Source organism: Terrapene carolina, unplaced genomic scaffold (assembly GCF_002925995.2).
Source record: "Terrapene carolina triunguis isolate 2854851 unplaced genomic scaffold, T_m_triunguis-2.0 Scaffold210, whole genome shotgun sequence".
In the NCBI taxonomy this organism is placed as follows: domain Eukaryota; kingdom Metazoa; phylum Chordata; order Testudines; family Emydidae; genus Terrapene; species Terrapene triunguis.
In genome coordinates this window covers 35,809,623-35,831,034 of record NW_020664561.1, presented here as the reverse complement: position 1 = coordinate 35,831,034, position 21,412 = coordinate 35,809,623, and the positions used below count along the sequence as shown (strand labels likewise).

At 45.4% G+C, this 21,412-nt stretch overlaps 1 protein-coding gene across 1 annotated transcript in view; it reads right to left on the bottom strand.

The window, feature by feature from the left end:
- The window catches only part of LOC112109873 (ecotropic viral integration site 5 protein), a 129,792-nt gene extending 125,271 nt beyond the window's left edge, over positions 1-4,521 (bottom strand). The window contains exon 1 of the mRNA XM_024204588.3: positions 4,302-4,521. The gene's annotated coding sequence lies outside the window, so the exon portion shown is untranslated. The remainder of the gene's footprint in view (positions 1-4,301) is intronic.
- Positions 4,522-21,412: the final 16,891 nt, after the last annotated feature.

Below are 21,412 nucleotides of genomic sequence, written 5' to 3'. Positions count from 1 at the left end.
GGCCCGCGCCACTTCCCGCAGCCCCCATTGGCCTGGAGCGGCAAACCATGGCCAGTGGGAGCCACGATCGGCCGAACCTGCAGACATGGCAGGTAAACAAACGGTCCGGACCGCCAGGGCCTTTCTCTGCACAAGCGGCAGACCAGCTTTGAGAAGCACTGGCATAAAGAGTACAGTTATAAAGTCTGTGGATGATACCAAGCTGGGAGGGGATGCAAGTGCTTTGGAGAATAGGATTAAAATTGGAAAATGATCTGGACAAACTGGAGAAATGGTCTGAAGTAAATAGAATGAAATTCAAAGAGGACAAATGCAAAGTACTCCACTTAGGAAGGAACAATCAGTTGCACACGTACAAAATGGGAAATGACTGCCTAGGAAGGAGTACTGTGGAAAGGGATCTGGGGTCATAGTGGATCACAAGCTAAATATGAGTCAACAGTGTAACACAGTTGCAAAAAAAGCAGACATCATTCTGGGATGTATTAGCAGGGGTATTGTAAGCAAGACACGAGAAGTAATTCTTCCGCTCTACTCTGCGCTTATTAGGCCTCAACTGGAGTATTGTGTCGTTCTGGGCGCCACATTTCAGGAAAGATGCAGACAAATTGGAGAAACTCCAGAGAAGAGCAACAAAAATTATTAAAGGTCTAGAAAACATGACCTATGAGGAAAGATTACAAAATGGGTTTGTTTAGACTGGAGAAGAGAAGAGAAGAGAAGACAGAGGGGACATGGTAACAGTTTTCAAGTACATAAAAGGTTGTTACAAGGAGGAGGGAGAAAAATTGTTCTTCTTAACCTCCGAGGATAGGACAAGAAGCAATGGTCTTAAAATTGCAGCAAGAGCGGTTTAGGTTGGACATTAGGAAAAACTTCCTAACTGTCAGAGTGGTTAAGCACTGAAATAAATTGCCTAGAGAGGTGGTGGAATCTCCATCATTGGGGATTTTTAAGAGCAGGTTGGACAAACACCTGTCAGGGATGGTCTAGATAGTAATTAGTCCTGCCATGAGTGCAGGGAACTAGACTAGATGACCTCTCGAGGTCCCTTCCAGTTCTGTGATTCTATGATTCACTCAAGAATCCCTATACATTGTGACAATACACTTTAGTCCCAACTTCCATTACCCCTTTTATTCCATTTAGCGTTCTTCCAAAAAGGCAGCAAGATTAGCATTATTTTGTGCTGTAGCCAACATCCACAAGAGCCTATGATGAAACCATACTAGTTTTCCCAACGTCAACTAAACCACAATTTACAACCAGTAAACCTATAAATAGGTAAGAAATGCATTAGTGTGCCATTTATAAGCCAGTGTGCTACATGTTCTTGGTTCTTGAACAATAGCCTAACAATTATATTTTTCATTGCTATTTACTTCAGGAAAAGTTGAGACCATGCTATTCATTTCGTATATGTTGTACATAACAGATATTGTTTTACCAGGCCTTCAAGAAGTAGGTGAATTAGAGTGGAATCAAGAGAGATATTTATTATAGGCTATTTCAGTAAGGAGGGGTTATAATTTATTAATTTAAGATTTGTTATTCTTAAGTGTACATGTGCCCAGAGTGCTGGATGCAAGAGCATTAAAAAACACACATTTTAAATGTGAAACTTCTAAGGAAAAAAAAATCTCTACATAAAATCTGAAGGTCTATTATCAATTAGTAAACTAAAGAAACAAGTACAGAACACCCATTTTACAATTGAAGACTATAAAATGGGAAGGAAGTAGAGAACAAGCAACGTAATAAAAATTGAGTTAAAAATTGATTTAAATAAGATTGTTTTGAACTTCTTTAAATCCTGACTTTATATCTCTGCACTAGCAGGACAGAATCTCACTTCCTGGTGAGGGAGGCTTTTCAGGGAAAAATCCCCTTGTAGGAGGGTTTCCTCCCAGTTTCATTTTGCTACCAGTCTATTTACAACCATTGTTAATTGGATGATGACTGTAAGCAACTGATACATTTACCACTTAACACAAAGTCAGTCACTATTTTTGTCTCTTCTCTATTCCTCTGGACCACAGGCATCTTTTCCCTTGCATCTTCCCTCCTCCTCTCTACACTTCCCCCATTTCAACCTTTCAATTTTTCCCCATCACTGTCTGCTTCCTGCTCAAACACATTAAGATTTCCAACACCAGGCAGCAGAGTCTCATGCTACCTAGTCCCCTGTTCATGTCCCTCCAACTCCACTGGCTCCATCATACCTCCTTCCAGATTCCTCCCCGTCTACATTTCCCCTAACAACCCATACTTGAGGCCGTAGTCTTGATCTATATACGTGAAAAAACAATCTTTAAAAGCACAACCGCAGAGAGCAGAAAGGAGAAAGGGAAAATAAAATATGGCACTTTAAGAGACATTCCTTGACAGAGCATTTCTCCAGCACACCCCAATAGATTAGTGAATGAAATCCCAGACTGTCTTTATTCTAGCCCAAATCTTCTCCTCCCTACCTGCACCCCCCCCCATCACCAGATATGTCACAAAGAAAAATAGTCAACTTTCAAAGTGGCCTTAAGCAGTATATAGTCCTTACATTTTTCTAGTTCATTCTTGAATGATGATTCCTTGGATAAACTCAACAGGCCAAACATTTTCCTCTATCTTTCCTTCTCACACCCTCTCAACATTCCATTGGCTCAGTTTAATAACCCTGTTTTACTGAGGTCTATGAACCCCTTCCCACATATAATAGAGAGCATCACAAAAGGTATTTATTTCTATTATGGATTTTATCTTCTCCACTAGCCCTCCACTCACATACCCTGAGCCATTTTGGAGATATGAGTCAAAACACCTGATATTTTGGAAGAGTGATCATGTAAGTTTTCAGAACAAGACTTCAAGTGTTTAACCAAGCTTCTTTTGGGGAAAAACTATCCAATGATTTCTTGAAGTATATAAATTTTGATAAGATTTCTCTCTTCTTGGGTAGTTGGAGGATTGGAAATTGAGATAATGGCAAATCAGTTTCAAATTTGACTATGAAGCAGCTCCCTCTGTTTCATAATAAAGAAGAAAAGCAGGAATTACATGCAACTCAACAAATATGATGGAAATACAAGGGAAAAAATTGTTAAGGACTCTACGCTGACCAACCACCATTAAGAGACTTCTAAATTTTCAGTTTTTATCCATATTACATAACCAGAACAGTACAGACCATGTTTGAAGACAAGAATTTATAATGAATGAAATATTTCAAGCATCAAAGTAAAGCTGTGGAAGAGTGAGACTCCCAAACCTTTTTGGTTAAATATGTCAACTCCATTTTATCGAGATAAATTACTCTCTCCAGATAAGTCCATAAAGATCTCTTTTGGACAAAAGGTGAAAGCTCTTTTTAGGTCACCTCTAAAGAAGGTTGACATTTTCGTGTGGGTGCTATTTTATTGTGATGCTATAAGCTAGCCACTTCAATCTCTACTTAAATCACCACAGTCCACCACCTTTAAAGACCACTAAATCAAAACAAACTGAAACCATGCCAGCAGTTAATTCACACACCCTAAAACAAGATGAACATGTAACAGCAGAATATATGTTGTGATTATGCCGCAGTGGAATCTCCTCCGTGCATGACTGAAGGAGGCGTCATTGTGATGAAGTCCTGGTGCTATCCTAGAGCATCCTACCCCTCGGGCTCTTCCGTGGGGCTGGGACAGCGCGTTTACACAGGGTCAGAGCAGGGCTGATATTTCTCGCCGTCAGGAAGAAGGACTCAAGTACTCGATAGATTTTGTAGGAGAACCCAAAGCAATGCCAGTAGGGAAACAGCCTCACCGCCACCTCCTCCCCCCAGCCCAGGGGAGCTCCGGCGGGTCACTCGGGGGCTGCCTCGCAGCGGGTTCACGGCCTGAAACCGAGACAGTCGCTCCCAGCCCCACACGGGGCAAACCCCAACTCGCCGCAATAGCCACCGCCGCCCACGTTCCGGAGACGGCAGGGCGAGCAGACGCTGCTCCTCCGGCACTCGCAGGGAGGCGGATCTCCTGGCTCCGCAGAGCGAGCAGCCGGGAACCCCAGCCCTGGCCGAGGCGAGGGGACGATCCGGCCCGGCCCGGCCCCCGGGAGAGGCAGGCAAGGAGAAGCGAGAGAGGGCGGCTCACGGCTGGAAGCCGGAAGGGAGCGCGTGTCCCTGTCACTCCTCCCCGGCCCGGCGCCCCCGGGCTCTCCCCTCGGGGTCCCCGGAGCCTGCGGAGAGCGCTTAGGCCCGGCGGCTGGGTACGTCCCCACCCCGGCTATATCGGCTGAGCGGGGCTGGGGTCTCGCCCGCCCCTCACCTTGGAAGCGTTGGCCGGGGGGCCGGAGTGCGAACATCGGCTTCCAGTGCAGCCCGGCCCGCAGCCGCCGCCGCCGCCTCGGAGCTCCTCGCCCGGCCTGTCCCGCTGCCTTGCCCCCGAGCTCGCCGCGCTCCTCCGGCCCCAGGCAACCGGGCCACGTCCCTCCGAGAGCCCGGCGCGCAGGCGCACACTCTCCGCCCAGGCCGCCGTCAGCGAGCCACCGGCGGCCGCGAGGACACTTCCCTCCCTGCGCAGCAGAGCGCCCCCGCGGGGCTCCGCGTCCCCCGCTACAGAGCAGGGGGGGGCCGGTGGAGGGAGCCGAGCCCCACGCCAGGGGCTGGGGTCAGCACCCCCTGCAGGAGAGGTCGGCTGGCCCTCCCGTGAAATGGAAAAGGGCCAGGCGCCCCCTAAGGTCAGGAAGATTGAGCCCTGGGGAGGACCAGGAGGACAAGGGGGGGCTGAGACTTATAGAATCATAGAATATCAGGGTTGGAAGAGACCTGAGGTGGTCATCTAGGCCAACCCCCTGCTCAAAGCAGGACCAATCCCCAACTAAATCATCCCAGCAAGGGCTTTGTCAAGCCGGGCCTTAAAAACCTCTTAAGGAAGGAGATTCCACCACCTCCCTAGGTAACCCATTCCAGTGCTTGATGGCACTGTCTGCAGGGCTCCCTTTGTGGAGTCCTCTCAGGGCAGCAGCCACTGCCCCAGGCCCATCTCCCACCCATGACCATCCTGTTGGATGGCAGAGGTTGGAAGAGAGGCACTGGCTCCAACTCAGTGGCCAAAAGGGAGGAGAATTGCACAAGAGTGTGGTTCATGTTGAGTATTCCCTGATTTGCCCTGATTTCAATGCCAGTTCTCTGATTTTGTTAAGTAGTGGCTATTCTAAGCTTAATGAAACCAGCTATCATTTGGTTTAGACACAGTCTAGGAGCAGCCCTTGTTTGAATCCACCAGCCACCCATCCACTAACAGCATTTGAGTGGTTATTGCCATCACTGTACTCCCAAAAAGGCTGTTCCCTACCCCCAAGGTGGACCTCAAATAGTAGTTGATGCCTTTACGATTTCTAAAACTTCCACTGGAATCATGCCAGAAAGCACAGCAATTGCAAAAGGTAGCTGCCACATTTCTCCTTATATAAAAGGCAGTATTATCCTGTTTGTCACACTTAGCATGTAGGCTCATTTGCCTAGTATATTTAATGCTATATATAACAATGCCTTTATTTTATGATAGTACCCAAAGGCCTCATTCAACATTGGAGCCTATTTGTATTTAGCATAACGAGCTCAGAGGCCCTTGGTTTTAAGCAGTGTACAAAAAACCAAGGGACAGTCTCTGCCCCAATTCTACTAGTGAAGGAGTCCCTTCAAATTGTGCTAGGCTAGGAAATAAAATGAAAGCTTTCTGTATTTGTAGCAACTTCTAATACGAAGCACCACATGAAGCACCGTAAGCATTAAGGATGACCCTAGTTGGTCTGTATAAGTATGTTACAGAGTCGGACAGAATAGTTTGAAGAACAGCAGCTAAAGGAAATATGCAGTTTAGTTTTAACTACAAAAGGAGTGCATACATTAATCAAAGCCAGACCCTTAAAAAGGCAAAGGAATTGCTTTAAAAAAAAAAAAAAAAAAAGATAGTCCCCACTGTAAGATCATACCCTAGGTTGCTGCTATGACTTTCTATGCCACAAAGAATATCACAGCTGTGATTACAGCAAAGACAGAAGTAGAGGTATTGAATAAGAATAAAAGAGTAATTTATTGCACTAAGGATCCCCAGAAATGGACCAGGGCCCTATAGTGCCAAGCCCTCTAGAAACACACACCAAAGAGATAGTTCCTGTTCCAAAGGGTTTACAGTGTAAGCAATAATTACATTACTCAAACAGGTTTCCCTCCAAATATGGGCAAGGCATTTCCATGAAGGATTTGTGCACTTCTTTGTTCCACACAACATAAAATGGATTTTAAAAGTGTTTTTCTTCAAACACAGAAACTGAAGGTTTGATGGTGGTAAGCTGCAAAGAGAAAAATTCAAATATAAACCCTTTCTAATTATAAGGCATTACCTTCAGGAAGCATTTTTTTATTACAAAATGAAACATCTTTGTTTTTACCTGCTTGAAACCGTGACCCCTAGGGATAGTAGTCATCTTGGCAGCAAACATTTTAGATGGAGAGAAACTGAGCAAAGGGATTTGGCCTGAATTTATAGCTGACTCAGGGGGGGTGTGGCAAGTGACTCCACCTAGATCTACCCATGCAACTCCCTTCTGTTCTATTCATAATGGGGATGTAGGTAATATTAAGACACTGTAGATGCAAAAAGGCTCTATCTGAAGAGAAGAGGGGAAGTTAAATTATTTATGTCTTGTGTAATGTTGGTTGGGATATTTTTAACTATAGATATTTATATTAAAATGTAAGACCCTTGTGAGAATTCTTATTGGATAACAAGCATTTATTTAGACAGGCATACTATAAGAAAAGAAACAAGTACTTTGCTATGAATGGTTTCTTCCTGGGAAAAGGAAAATAGGGTGGAATTTTGAACCCTCTAAAGTTCTAACCCAGACATGGTTAAACTATTTCTGGAATTAGCAAAACATAGAGGCATAATGCTGCCTACTTGATTTAAGAAAATATTGTGATTTTGAGAGTCACTTATTTCTTTATTTTTCCTTTCATTAATTGAGTAATTGTTACAGCAAACACCAAGATAACTTCAGACTTAGATTATTTTGTTTTTATTTGTTTTGTGTATTGTGATTGGTGTTTACAGATTGGCTTGGGAAGTTTGTTTTTAATGAAAGTGTGTGTTTGGAAAATATATATATATATATATATATATATATATTCAATTATCATTAAATATGCAGTAATAACTCCATAGTAAAGGATGAGTTGAGTTTTGCCCTTAAAGCAGGGATTCAGCCTCTCTGAGTGGAAAAATAAAGCCTACCCTCCCAAAAATTACAGCAATTACTCTTTGAGTGCAAGATGAATTTTCTCAGAATTTACAAATGAAGCTGTTTAATTAGTTTAGGAATTAAGACTTGGTCCTTAAAGAAATTTAGCACTCAGTGTTAGACCTTTTATGTGCCCCTAATGACTGCAATAAGTGTACAACACAGACTCTTCAAACTTACCAGATAGTTAAAACTCTCAGAACTCTTGTGTGTAAACTATTTTTGAATCATTTATTTTAGGATTAATGGTTATTTTTCCCACTGTTCTTCATAACAAAAAGTATCTCTATCAGCAAAGGCTGAAAAATATAATGTAATCTATACAGCATTTTAGAAATAAATGGGGGAGAGGACTTCTACTTGCAGTTATTTGTATTGTTAATTTACCGTCACCAAAGAACTCCTATGACCTGTCCAGTAGTTTAAGAAACACATTTGGATTAACTGACAGTTCTTCAAGCCTGGAGAAGTAGGTACAAATCCTGTTTTGAAGACTGTTGTATAGTAATGTGCCTAAATGTATTTTTAGATACACAGGTACAGTTCCAATTTATGTCTATTAGCTCAGGAGCCATTCTGATAGATCAGGTGGAAATTAAGCACTCATTAAAGTTATTTTTATGTAAACAATACTTTAAAAAGTCTAAAATGACATTAAAATTATAATAGAAACCATTAAATGCCAAGACATTTTAAGGGTCTGATCCTTTAAACAGCTCACCATGGACAGATCTCCGTATCCATGTACAGCAGCTTGCAGAATTGGTGTTTATGTTGTTTTTGTCATTTATAACCCCAGCCAGATCTGGGCTTCATTGTTCTAGGAGTCTTAGAGCTCATAAGAGAGAGTCCCTTACAACAGAAGCTCCCAATCCTGCAATTACTTGGGTGCTTAACTTTACATGTAGTACTTGCATGCATGAAGTTAAGCATGTGAATAATTGTTTAAAGGATCAGGGTCTTGATTAAGGCTGGAACTGCATTATCTCCCTTTTTCATTGCATGTTATATCCTGGTGCAGTAATTTAAGGATACATGGATAATTAAAAACCTAAAATATGTACTATGCTTGTCAATTGTAGTAGAGTAAACCTAAGGGGGTGGGTCAAAGTGGGAGGGGACAGCATTTTAAATCCATTTTTGCCTAAGGTCTCAATAAAAAAAAACAAGTTTACATTTATGGCCTGTCAAGCTCAGAAGAATCTTTTTTTCAGCTAAACAAACTTCTGTACTTCCCTTCCAGCTTACTCTGAATGTGAGGCTGCTGAGGTTCAACTACCTCAATAATCCATTAATCTCATTGTCACACATGGGAGTAAAACTCAACCATAGCCTGACATACCAGCCTCACACAGAATAGGAAAATGAAGATCCCTTCCCATAACGCCTTGATATGAAAATTATTGGGAATTTCCTGGGGAGCAAACCCTTCAGTCCTTTGTACATCTGTACTGGCCCTGGTGTTTGCTCCAGCTGAATGCTGCTCTGTGGTCCAGGGTTGCAGCTGCCACACTCAGCTTGTCGACACAGAGCTGAATTAGGCCACTCATAGTATTGCTGGCTGTTTGAACTTCCAGTCTGTATGTCCTAGTGCACATAGTTCAATCAGACCTTCGACAAGATCCCATTACTGTTAAGTCTTTTTGGAGAACTGCAACAGATGAAACCAACCTACTACATCTCCAGTTGGCTGATACCCGAGTCTCAGACAGGGAACGACACCTTGGGCCAGCTCAAAGGTCTACGTACTCGTATTCAGGGAAGGAATCCTCCTGCAATGGTCCAGGATTTAATGCTATGGCTGATCTCTCAACACCCCCTTGCTATGGCAGTTCATGTACTCTTGGACAAGAGGGCTACTGGCCCTTTCCCATGCACGGATGATCAGCACTGCCAGGGAGCTGAAATTTATGTCCTTGCAGAGTGGAAGCATTGCTGGAAAAGAGGCTAATGCACCAAGTAAATTCAGGAGTCTGGAGCAACGTCACAGTCAATAACTCATGTGGTGGAACTAGTGCTCAACCCAACATCTGGAGGGCAGTCTACAATGCCTAGCCTCCCTTGATACACAGGTCATCCACTGCTTACTGAAGCTGAACATCGAGATCTGATGTCTGCATATATATGAGAGAGATAGTCATGCCGAACTGTACTAAATTGAGTGTTATTGATAAAACTGACCAGGGCTGCCCGGGGGGGCAAGTGGGGCAATTTACCCCGGGCCCCATAGGGGCCCCCACGAGAATATAGTATTCTATAGTATTGCAACTTTTTTTTATGAAAGGGGCCCCTGAAATTGCTTTGCCCCAGGCCCCCTGAATCCTCTGGGCAGCCCTGAAACTGACACTAGAGACTAGATTGAAACTCCCAAATTAAGGGCCCCATTCTGGTCTGAGGTACACAGGTGAAAGTCTCACTGAAGTCATTGACTAGTATAGAAGTCAACCTTATTTACTGGGATGCAATCTAAAACTGCTAATCTTTTTACCTGTGGACTGATTCCACTGTGAGCATAGTCTGTTTACAGAGGACACACTTTTGTATTTTGATGAGGGAGCGCCCAGAGGATTAGCCACTACAGGGATCTTATGGTCACACCCCGACCTGTCCCATGCAGAAGCATTGCCTCAGGTAGGATCCTCTCAAAGGCCTCTAGGGCATATGCTAATGTACTTGTCCAATGCGAGAATCTTCAATCCCTTCCCTTCCGGGAACATGTGGTTGTATGAACTTCAGGCTCCTGTATAAGGGGATGTAGGCAGTGGCAGAATTTTCATCAAACCACCAAAATCCCGGCCCTTTTGAAGCTGATAGCAAAACTCCCATTGACTTTGTTAGGGTCAGGATTTCACCTTCTGTCTTCTGTGAACACTACTGCGAAATTACTGTTACATGTTTTCTTTTTATATAAAACAGGGTAGGTGAGGATTTAAAATGCTCTGTCATGTGCACAAGTAAATAGTGGAGAAGCTGCAGCCACCAGCTGCAGTGCATCAGCACAGACAGCTGGACTGCAACTCACTTGGCTTCAGCAACTCCTGTATCCCAACAGAGCTACTAAATTAAGAGGGGTCCCCTTTCCTCTAAGCTCAGAGCACCTCCAGACCTCAGAAGTTTTGCAACCTTCCTCGGGCCAGGGTGGATACTGCAGTCATTCTGGAACCCCCACCAGCTTCATCCTCCTACTTCCCAGCTTCATCTGCTTCCCCAAGTCCCATAACATGACTCCTACTCCCAGACCCAGCTTTGTCTCCTTGCTGACTTTATAACATCTGCATTGGATCTGTGGTTTCTGCAGACATATTAAGATATGCAACATGTCCTATAGACTTTAGAAGGTCCACTGTACAGTAAAACTGTAATGGAAGGAGGAATCTAGGTATGGAGCTTTGGGAACCAGTAGGAGCCAGGAACTATGAAGAGCTCTTAAGCTCCACAGGTTTCCTCACCCTCTTCCTCCCACTGACACACAGTTCTATGCAGAGTTCCAGCTCATCTTGTCCCAGTGTTCCGTAAAGATTAAGAGCTTCATGTAGTAGCTGGTTATAATTAATGGAGATATCCTATCTCCTAGAACTGGAAGGGACCTTGAAAGGTCATCGAGTCCAGCCCCCTGCCTTCACTAGCAGGACCAAGTACTGATTTTGCCCCAAATCGCCCCCTCAAGGATTGAGCTCACAACGCTGGGTTTAGCGGGCCAATGCTCAAACACTGAGCTATCCCTCCTCCCCTCACTCCCTTATCTTCTAGTGCATGTGAGAAACATTGTTTATATTAAAAACCTAAGGAAATTCCCAGGCCAAAAAAAATCAGTTAAAGTGGAGAATATCAGTAATCTAAAGTTTAAAAAAAAATACAAAAATGTTGAATTTTCAAAAAAAAAAAAAAAAAAAAAAAAAGGGCAGAGTAAAAATTAAACTTAAAAGAAACCCAAACATGGACATGCCCAGGCACCCCAGTCACCTTAAATCTGCCCCCAGGGAGACATACTCAGTAAAACCAGACATTCTGAGACTATGTTATCCATTCATGACAGAGGTTCAGATACACCCTCAGTGATTACAAAAACTAAAATTCCTTACTCTCAATTGTACAGTGGTTGCATCAACCTTGACTTTCTTGTTGCCCAGCCAGACTTAGGCCACAGAAAGAGCTGTATTTTACAAATTCCTGATTATACAAATAACTAGGGCCCTACCAAATTCACAGTCATAGGATTTAAAAAGTCACAAATTTCATGATTTCAGTTACACCTCTACCTCAATATAATGCTGTCCTCGGGAGCCAAAAAATCTTACCACATTATAGGTGAAACTGCTGTGAAAATAGAATGAATTATATTGTAAAAATAGAATGGATTAAGGGAAATGCTGTATGTACCTTTAAGCAGAAATAAGGAATGTTGAAATACAGGTGTCAGGAAAAGAAACATTAAGGCATAAACAATGAGTCCACTTATGCTAATGGTGGAACATTAACCAGAGATCTGTAAAAGTTAGTAAGGAAATTGAATATGTATGTCTAGTCTCAGGTAAACTTGTCAGTTCTGCTTTCTTTGTCCTCTTGTTAAGTTCGCACCCTTTTTATCTGTATAAAATAAGGTAGTGTGGGTCTTGCATGGTGCTCACATTATCTGAGTGTATTGGCAGAGCGCTGTGCTAATAAACAGAGTGGTCTAACAAATTGTGAGTCCTGAATCTCACTTCAACAATTTGGAGGTTCCACCGAGATGGCAACTGTCTTCACTGGGGCCGTGTGATTCCTGACCGTTTTTGTAGGACGACCGTGGCAGCCGGCACCTGGGCATTTGGCCCAAGCGGTCCTCCTCCGGAACGGAAGGGCGCACAACCACAGTGAAGTCTACGCCATCGAACCTGTTGGTTCCCACTCTGTTCTGTTAGGGATCCCAGGATCTGACATCAGGAATCTGGTCAGGTAATTATTTCTGTGTTTTGTCCGGACTGAGGACTATCCTGTCTCTGTGTCTATCCGTCCTCCTGTGGAATGTTTGAGTCTGGGTGCTGTCTCCGTCCGGGGATCAGCCGACCAAGAGGTTCCTGTCCCTACGGTCTGAGTGAGTGAAATCTGCACAATCGCAGCTGCACCGCACCTTGGGTAAAACCCCTGGTGTGAAAGCAAGGGCGATTGAGGCAGTAGCCTGTGGGCTCCTTTTGTGTGTTGCACCGGGCATCGCTCTGACGAACCCAGATTTCCTTCTTGTGTGATTGGTGTGTGTAAAGTGCTCCTGTATGGGTAACCAGACGTCTAAGTCGGGACAGTTCCCTAAAGGAACGCCAGCTCATTTTGTGTATTTTAGGAAGGATCCGGACTCCTGTAAATTTCTGGAAAAATGGTCTAGGTTAACTTAGGGAGATCCCAAAACTCAGTGGCCACTGTTAGGATCTTGGGACAAAGACTGAGTGGACGTCTTAAAAGACAAAATCGGCCAACCTAAAACTAAATTGGCCAGAGGAGAGGTTCATTGTTTCATGCAGTGGTGGGAAGAGGCAAATCGTAGGTGGACAGAATCGAAACTCGCCTCTCTCAAAGATTCAAATGATAAGTTAAAAGCTTTATTGGAAGCCTCCTTTCCCACCACCAGACGGAGCGCTCCCCTTTACCCCGTTCTCCGAGCAGACTCAGATCGATCCCAACCCCCTTCATACTCCCATCTCATTGTGAAAAAGGATGAAGAAAACCCCTTGTTAAATTCTGGGGACGACGATAAGGAAGATGCATTAATTGGCTTGGCAGCCTTGCGTCGGATCAATAGACGATCACCAGCCTCCTCAGTTCAGGAACAATTCTCAGAGGTCACCAGTTCAGACCAGTCCGGACCGTCCAATGCCACCCAGGCCCATTCCTCCGGTATCGCTCAGGCCTGTAAAGAAAAATCCCTTGTTCCCCCGAAACCCTCCAGTCTGCCTCACTCCTCTGCTTTTTCTTATACATGCAAAGATAGCCTGAATAAGGATTGGGCCCGTTGCTTGCACTCTAGCTCTAAAACTGTCCAGGCTCCCCTCTGAATCCTGCATACTGGGGGCCAAGAAGGGGGTCCCACTTGGAGCTATAAACCCTGGACTCGCACAGAGCTCCTTTCAATTGTAAAAGGCTTTCCAAAGCCCCTGGAAAATCCTACCAAATTCTGAGAGGAATTTTTGTTAGTATGTGACACCTATGAACCCTCTGAGGCAGACCTCCTGCAGCTGTGTAAGCTACTTGTAACCCCAGCGAACATGAAAAATGGCTCACAGCAGCAAATTGGCCCGTCAGTGAGCGCCACTCTAATTTGCCAGACACCGGTCCTGACGCTGAATACCGGAAAAAGTGTAAGGACTGAGCTAAAAATCTACTTGAAGCCATCCCTTGAGTATGGACTCCTAAAACCAGCTGGACAGCCATACACTGCTGTAAACAGCAACAGGGAGAAAACCCGGGCGACTATCGCACCCGGCTGACTGATGTTTTTCTGTAACATTCTGGTATACAGCAACCAGATGAAAATGGACAGGGCGCCCTGGCTCATGCATTTGTTAATGGCCTCCTACCTGCTATTGGCAGTATGCTAAAGCGAATAAGTGTTGGGTGGGAGCCCGAAACCATGGACAAATTGCAAACAGTGGCAGAGCACTGCCAACGCACTCTGAAAGGAAAGGAGGAACAGTCCTCTCAAAAATTAATGGCCCTGCAAATACAACATTATTCAGGGCAGGGCAAACAGTACCAGGGACGGGGAAGGTTCCAGGGACGGGGACGTGGTTGCAGGAGGGGTCGTGGAACTGGATTTTTGGGTTTGGGGGATGTTTGTAATTACTGTAAGCAGCCCGGACATTGGAAGAACGAGTGTCCGAACCGGCCTGATAGCTCTGTAAATAACCAGTTAGACCTCCTGTCGGCACAGCCCGACAATCCCCAGCCTTACTTTGTCCCACAACAATGACGGGACACCAGGGGACCTCAGGAAATTTTAGCTCCTTTACTACTTCTCACTCCCACTGGTGAGTGTGTTTTGACTATTAATGATCTTTCTCTCCCTTTCCTTGTTGATATGGGAGCTTCGCTCTCTGCAGTTCGTACTACCGATCTGCCTGCGGTTCCCCGCTCCGGAAAAACCATGTCCGCTGTGAGTATTACGGGAGTCCCAACCCCTTATCCCCTTTCAAAACCTCTACCGGTCCAAGTTGGTCCCCTTTCCGCGGATCATGCATTCCTTCTCTCTGATTCCACTCCGGTAAACCTTTTGGGTCGGGATCTGTTATGTAAACTTGGCTGTACCATCTATTGTTCCCCGGATGGTGTCTACTTACAAATCCCCCAGTCCTTTCTGAGTGATTCTGTGGCCTCCCTGCTGTCTGAAACTCCCCTTTCCACTCCAGTTCCCTATTACCCATTGATCCCGTCCCTTGAACACCTAATTTCGCAGGTCCCATCCTCTCTGTGGCCAACCCACCCATCTGAAGTGGGCCGCTTAAATACTGACCCCGTCTGCATTACTGTTGACTCCTCTAAACCCCTGCCTCGCCTGTCTCAATACCCTTTAAACCCCGAAGCTGCGGCTGGCATTGCTCCGGTCATGACCGCCCTGCAGGAACAAGGCATTATTATCCCCTGCTCCAGCCCCTGTAACATCCCTATCCTCCCAGTCCGAAAAGCTGATGGTAAATCGTGGCGGTTTGTTCAGGATCTTCGAGCCATTAACCGCATTGTTATACCCGCCTTTCCTGTTGTCCCTAACCCAGCAACGATTCTGGCTTCTATCCCACCAGGTGCACCTCATTTTACTGTTGTTGATTTGTGCTCTGCTTTCTTTTCTGTCCCGGTTCACCCTGACTCCCAGTATCTTTTTGTCTTTTCTTACAAGGGGCAGCAGTACACATGGACTACGCTCCCTCAGGGGTATACTGAAAGCCCATCTTACTTTTCCCAAGCATTAGCCCGAGACCTTGCTGACCTTGTTTTTCCGTCCAGGTCCACACTAGTCCAATATGTAGATAATCTACTCCTCTGTTCCCCTTCGTTGTCTGCCTCAGAAACTGATTCTTTAGTGTTCCTTACTGCCCTAGCAAAGAAGGGTCACAAGGCTTCTTGCTCTAAGCTACAGCTCTGTCAAGCCTCTGTCACATACCTTGGCTTTCTCCTCTCCCAGGGTTCCCATACACTTTCTCCCGCCTGCGTCCAAGCTATCCTCAGTTTTCCCCGACCCTGCTCCCCATGCCAGGTCCGAAAGTTTTTGGGCGTGGCTGGATTTTGCAGGCAGTGGATTCCCCAATATGCCTCCCTTGCAAAACCTCTCCAGGAACTCACTCGAGTCTCTGTGCCTGACCCCATGCCGTGGCCCCCTGAGGCCGACTCTGCCTTTGTTTCCCTCAAACAGGGTTTGGCTTCTGCCCCCGCCTTAGGGCTGCCTGACTATTCTAAGCCTTTTGCCCTTTTCTGCCACGAACAATCTGGGTGTGCACTGGGAGTCCTCACTCAGATGCACGGAGACAAAAACCGCCCAGTGGCTTATTTCTCTGCCACTTTGGACCCTGTTGCCCAAGGCTTACCCCCCTGCCTGCTTGCTGTGGCTGCCGCAGCGCACCTAGTCGAAATGTCCGAATCCCTTGTCCTCCGCTCTCCTTTTACCCTCATGGTACCCTCTGTGGAAACTCTCCTGCTACAACGTAACACAGGCCACCTCTCCTCTGCCCACCTTACCAGGTATGAACTTTTACTGCTGTCGGCTTCGTATGTCACCATAAAGCGTTGTTCTCAGTTAAACCCTGCCACTCTCCTTCCTTTGTCTGATGACGGTGATCCCCACGACTACCTTGCAACTGTCTCTGCTGTTACCATCCCGCGCTCTGACCTTTCTGATGTCCCTCTCCCTAACTCTGACCTTGTTTTGTTTACTGATGGTTCCTGTTTTCGAGACAACCAAGGTCGTCTCCTTGCAGGATACGCTGTAGTGTCACTCACTGAAACTCTAGAAGCTGCGCCTTTACCTTCTATAATCTCAGCGCAAGTTGCCGAATTAGTTGCCATCACCCGTGCCTGCTTTTTGGCGGAGGGACGCTCCGCCACCATTTACACTGACTCCCGCTATGTTTTTGGGGTTGTACATGACTTTGGCACCCTCTGGCAAGCTCGGGGTTTCCTTACCTCCGCCGGTACCCCTATCAAAAATGGCCCCTACATCGCTGCTCTCCTGTATGCAGTTTTACTTCCGTCTGCCCTAGCTATTGTTAAGTGCCCTGGCCACTCGATGGCGGATACTGATGTTGCTAAGGGTAACGCATTTGCTGACGGCTCTGCTAAACATGCTGCTGCCATAGAACCTTCCCCAGATGCATTTCTAGGTTCCCTTTCTGTTTCTATACCACCGCCGTCCCTCACTAACCTCACCCTGCTCCAAGGCTCTGCCCCAGAAGCTGAAAAAGACTCCTGGGTTGCCCAGGGTTGCTCTCTACATCCTGATTCCCTTTGGCGTTCACCTACTGGCGCCTTTGTGGCCCCCCTTTTCACTCTACCCGTCGCTGGCCACCCTGCTACACGATGTTTCGCATGTCGGAAAGGAGGGGATGGTCTCTGCTGTAACTAAGGCAGGATGGTGGGCCCCCCATTTCAGCTCTTTTGCAGCCCGCCACTGTGCCGCCTGTACCACTTACCAAAGCCACAATATTGGTAAACCTGTAAAAGTGTCTCAGGGGTTCCGGGGCCTGCCCCAAGCACCATTCTTGCATTGGCAACTTGATTTTGTACAAATGCTTAAGTGTCAACAATATGAATTTATTTTGGTTACGGTATGTTTATTTTCTGGTTGGATTGAAGCCTTTCCTTGTTGCAAGGCTGACTCACTGTCTGTTGCCAAATGTTTGTTAAATCATATTATGCTTGCCAAGGGAATTCCTGCCACTCTGTCCAGTGATCGGGGTACACATTTTACCGGACAACTAGTTCAACACCTGGATTGTGTATTACATATCACACACCTGTTGCACTGTCCCTACCACCCACAGAGCGCAGGTGCAGTTGAAAGACGAAATGGTGTACTTAAGAATAAGCTTGCTAACATTTGTGACTCTACAGGGTTAAGCTGGCCAGCGGCTTTACCGCTGGCCCTTATGGAAATGCGATCCACTCCATCCCAAAGGCATAAATTGAGTCCCTTTGAAATTGTTATGGGATGCCCTATGCGAGCTATGGCTACCATGACTCCAGTCCCAGACTTGAACTTGACTCACAGTATGCTCCTTCAATATTGCAAGGGATTAATGCAAGCCGTAAGTCACTTCCATTCACAGGTTCGAGCTGCCTGGCCAACGGAACCCACCTCTGACGCTTGCCACGACCTCGAGCCAGGTGATTGGGTCTACGTACAGCACCATCATTGAAAACACACCTTGGAGCCCCAGTGGAAGGGTCCTCATCAGGTACTGTTTACTACCCAGATGGCTGTTAAACTATCTGGCATCGCAGCGTGGATACATGCTTCGCAGTGTAAGAAGGCACCATCCCCAGCGAACCAATCATCACCTCAGAACCACGCAGAATCAATTTTTACTCCAGAAGAAGACGTAGAGGAACAGCCTGCAATGCCTTACAATCTACGCTCTCGTAAGGGTTGCCAGAAGCAGACGACGACCTAAAGCAAGGCCCAAGAAGAAGCAGTAGCGAGCCTAGCACCTGCTGCCTGGTGGATGTAAAACCGTGACTGCGGTTCCCTCAGTTGAGGTTGTCAGAACCAGAAGGGCCTTGCCTCCAACATGCGCCTCTGGTGGCGCCTGTTCCTCGGCTGCTGGTGTCTTAAGGTCCGGGGAGTCCACAATGACAATTCTTTTATCCAGCAGCAAGTGTGGATAGCTCAGACCCTTAATATTTCTAATTGCTGGGTCTGCAGCCACATCCCAGCCCACTCTCAAGCTGGTGTTCCTGTCCTGGCAATCCCACTCAATTCCCCAGACTTCACTGGAGGACCTCGTCCGTTTAACAAAACATGGAACAGCAATGACACTTGGGAAACAGTGGGAATAAATGTATCTAAATGGATAAGTGTGGTGGAGGGGAAAGGTCATCGGTGTTGGGTGTGTAATGGGACAGGGCTGGATCTGGGAAAAAGCCGTTGCCTTCAGCATATTGTGGCCAATGGTGTATGGGATTATTCGAACAAAACTAAAGAGTGGCAGGCCGAGTATGGGGATATGAATTTTTTCTCGACCTGGGATCAAACAGAAAAATCAATCTCATGTTCCCCCTACAGTAACCTTAGTGAAAACAATACAATCTTTCAATGCCATGCAAATAACACCACTCCTCGTAAGGAGAATTACCCTGTGCCCTTTGGAGGATATTACTCCTCCTTTGCAGGCACCTATGTGACAAATGGGTGCAACTGACCCTTCCCGGCCTTAATAGGCCATCATTGGGTTTGTGGGACCAAAGCTTATACTGCGTTACCTGCTAACTGGTCAGGTATCTGTTATCCTGCCCGAATCTTCCCACAATTCCAAGTGCTAGGGTCCTTCCCATGAGAACGCCTCCATAATTTCAGGCGAAGAAGAAGGGACTTACCAGATGCCCAATGGTATGTAAATAACATAAGCCCCTTGATCTGGGAAGAGGCCATTGGCGGTTCCCTTATCCCACTTGGGGGAGTAAAACACCATGCAAAAAGGCTCCTGAGGTTACAAGCAGTAGTTGAAATAATGGCATATGAAACCGGAGAGAATTTAAGAGCCCTGGCCAAAGAATCAGGGGCGATTCGACAGATGGCCCTCCAAAACCGTCAGGCATTGGACATAGTGCTGGTGGCCAAAGGAGGGACCTGTGCTCTCATTGGAAAAGAATGTTGTGTGTTTATACCCGACGACACCAATGAGGTAATAGATTGCGCTAGCCACTTAGAACATATCGCATATCTTCCCCATGAAGAGCCGAGTTCTTTATGGAAGTGGCTAAAAAAACCTAAGTAACCTGTTCAATTTCTCTGGCATAGGAAACTGGTTGTTTCAGGGAGCCCTGACTATCCTGTTTGGAATCCTAATGATTTTTGTATGTTTTCAGTTAATCTCCTGTTGTATCCAGAATTGTGTAAGTATGTCACCCAGGTGACTGCCCCAAAACAGAGTGCTAATATGATGATTTTGAATATTGCTGATGAACAAAGAGATAAAGAACGGTTAATATGTGGAACCCAGTAATTGTTGGTCATTGCGTAGCCTGACCAAAAGGAGGGATTATGAAAGTAGAATGAATTATATTGTAAAAATAGAATGGATTAAAGAAATGCTGTATGTACCTTTAAGCAGAAATAAGGAATGTTGAAATACAGGTGTCAGGAAAAGAAACATCAATGCATAAACAATGAGTCCACTTAAGCTAATGGTGGAACATTAACAGGAGATCTGTAAAAGTTAGTAAGGAAATTGAATATGTATGTCTAGCCTCAGGTAAACTTGTCAGTTCTGCTTTCTTTGTCCTCTTGTTAAGTTCGCGCCCTTTTTATCTGTATAAAATAAGGTAGTGTGGGTCTTGCATGGTGCTCACACTATCTGAGTGTATTAGCAGAGTACTGTGCTAATAAACAGAGTGGTCTAACAAATTGTGAGTCCTGAATCTAACTTTGACACCGCATTATATCGAACTTGCTTTAATCCACTGGATTACACAGCCCCCCCACTCCCCCCCGGAGCACAAAACAAGTACATATAACCCAAATACAATAAAGCAAGACATAAATGTATCAGATTTTATAATTAACTCAGGAAAATAATAAAAACAACCATAAAAATGAATTTTTCTTTAAAATCAGAGATAACTGGAAAGGAAAGTACAGATGTTTCTCCTGAATGATTCTCCTGAGCTTCACAGGCCACAAATGTAACCTACATTTTTTGTTGTCTTTTTCTTCATGAAAAACGTAGAAGATTCCAAACTGAGCATTACAACACTCCCAACTAGTCAAAGGCCTAATCCAAGGTCCCTTAAAATTAATGGAAAGATTCCCACTGACTTCAGTGGGTTCTGGATCAGGCAGTAAGAGGTAAACTTCTAGTAACAAACTCAGGACACTTATTTTTTCTATGAAAATCATGTTTATGGGACATGGAATCCTGGGCAGCCTTCCTAAGGCTGGGTCTACACTACAGCCGGGGTCCGACCTAAGATACGCAACTTCAGCTACGTGAATACCGTAGCTGAAGTTGTGTATTTTAGGTTGGCTTACCTGGCGGTGAGGACGCGGGAAAGTCGACCGCTGCCGCGCTGCCGCCGACTCCGCTGCCGCCTCTTGCCGAGGTGGATTTCCGGAGTCGATGGCAGAGCGATCAGGGATCGATTTTACCGCGTCTTCACTAGATTGGAATGATAAACAATCAGCAGGATGGATTTATAAAAAATAAAATCTTTCTAAAGTTGATTTTCCTAATAGTGTAAAATTAGTGGATTTTTGTGAGCAATTTGATAATCTTATTCTCATAATACAACACTGACACAGACTGAAAAACGAAAGGAAAGACCATAAACAAAAGGTCAAGAAAAACAGTAATATATGCAGTTGTGGAGGTATTTGAGGAGAAACCATAGGGAACTGTGTTAGGTCCTTCATATTTAATAATATCTAGCCCTTTTATAGTACTTTTTGTCATTAGATCTGAAAGCACTTTACAAAAGAAGTATCTTTTTCCCCATTTTACAGATGGGGAAACTGAGGAACCCAGTGGTGCAGTTACTTGCTCAAGAACATGCAGCGAGCCAGGAAGAGAAAGCAATACACTTGAGTCTCATTCCAGGGCCCTATCCACTGTATCATACCCTAAGATTTAAAATCTGCATTAATGTTCTTGAAGACGGAATAAACAGTACATGAACTACATTCACAGAGGCTCCTTGTGACAGAGTGCTGGTTACGAAACCCTGGGCCAGACCTCTGTCACACCAGCTCCAATCAGGAAAGGGGAATTGGAGCAGGCTGAGTAAGCCCAGGCCTAAGTGGCAAATGGGGAACAGCTGCTGACCTCCTCAGCCAGGGGCTACATAAAGGCTATCAGGAAGGAAGCCGGGGGAGCAAATGGAAGAGCCTGGGAGTCAGAGGCACTGGATCACTGCTGGCTAGGGTTACCATTTTTTAAAATAACAAAAAGAGGACACTCCA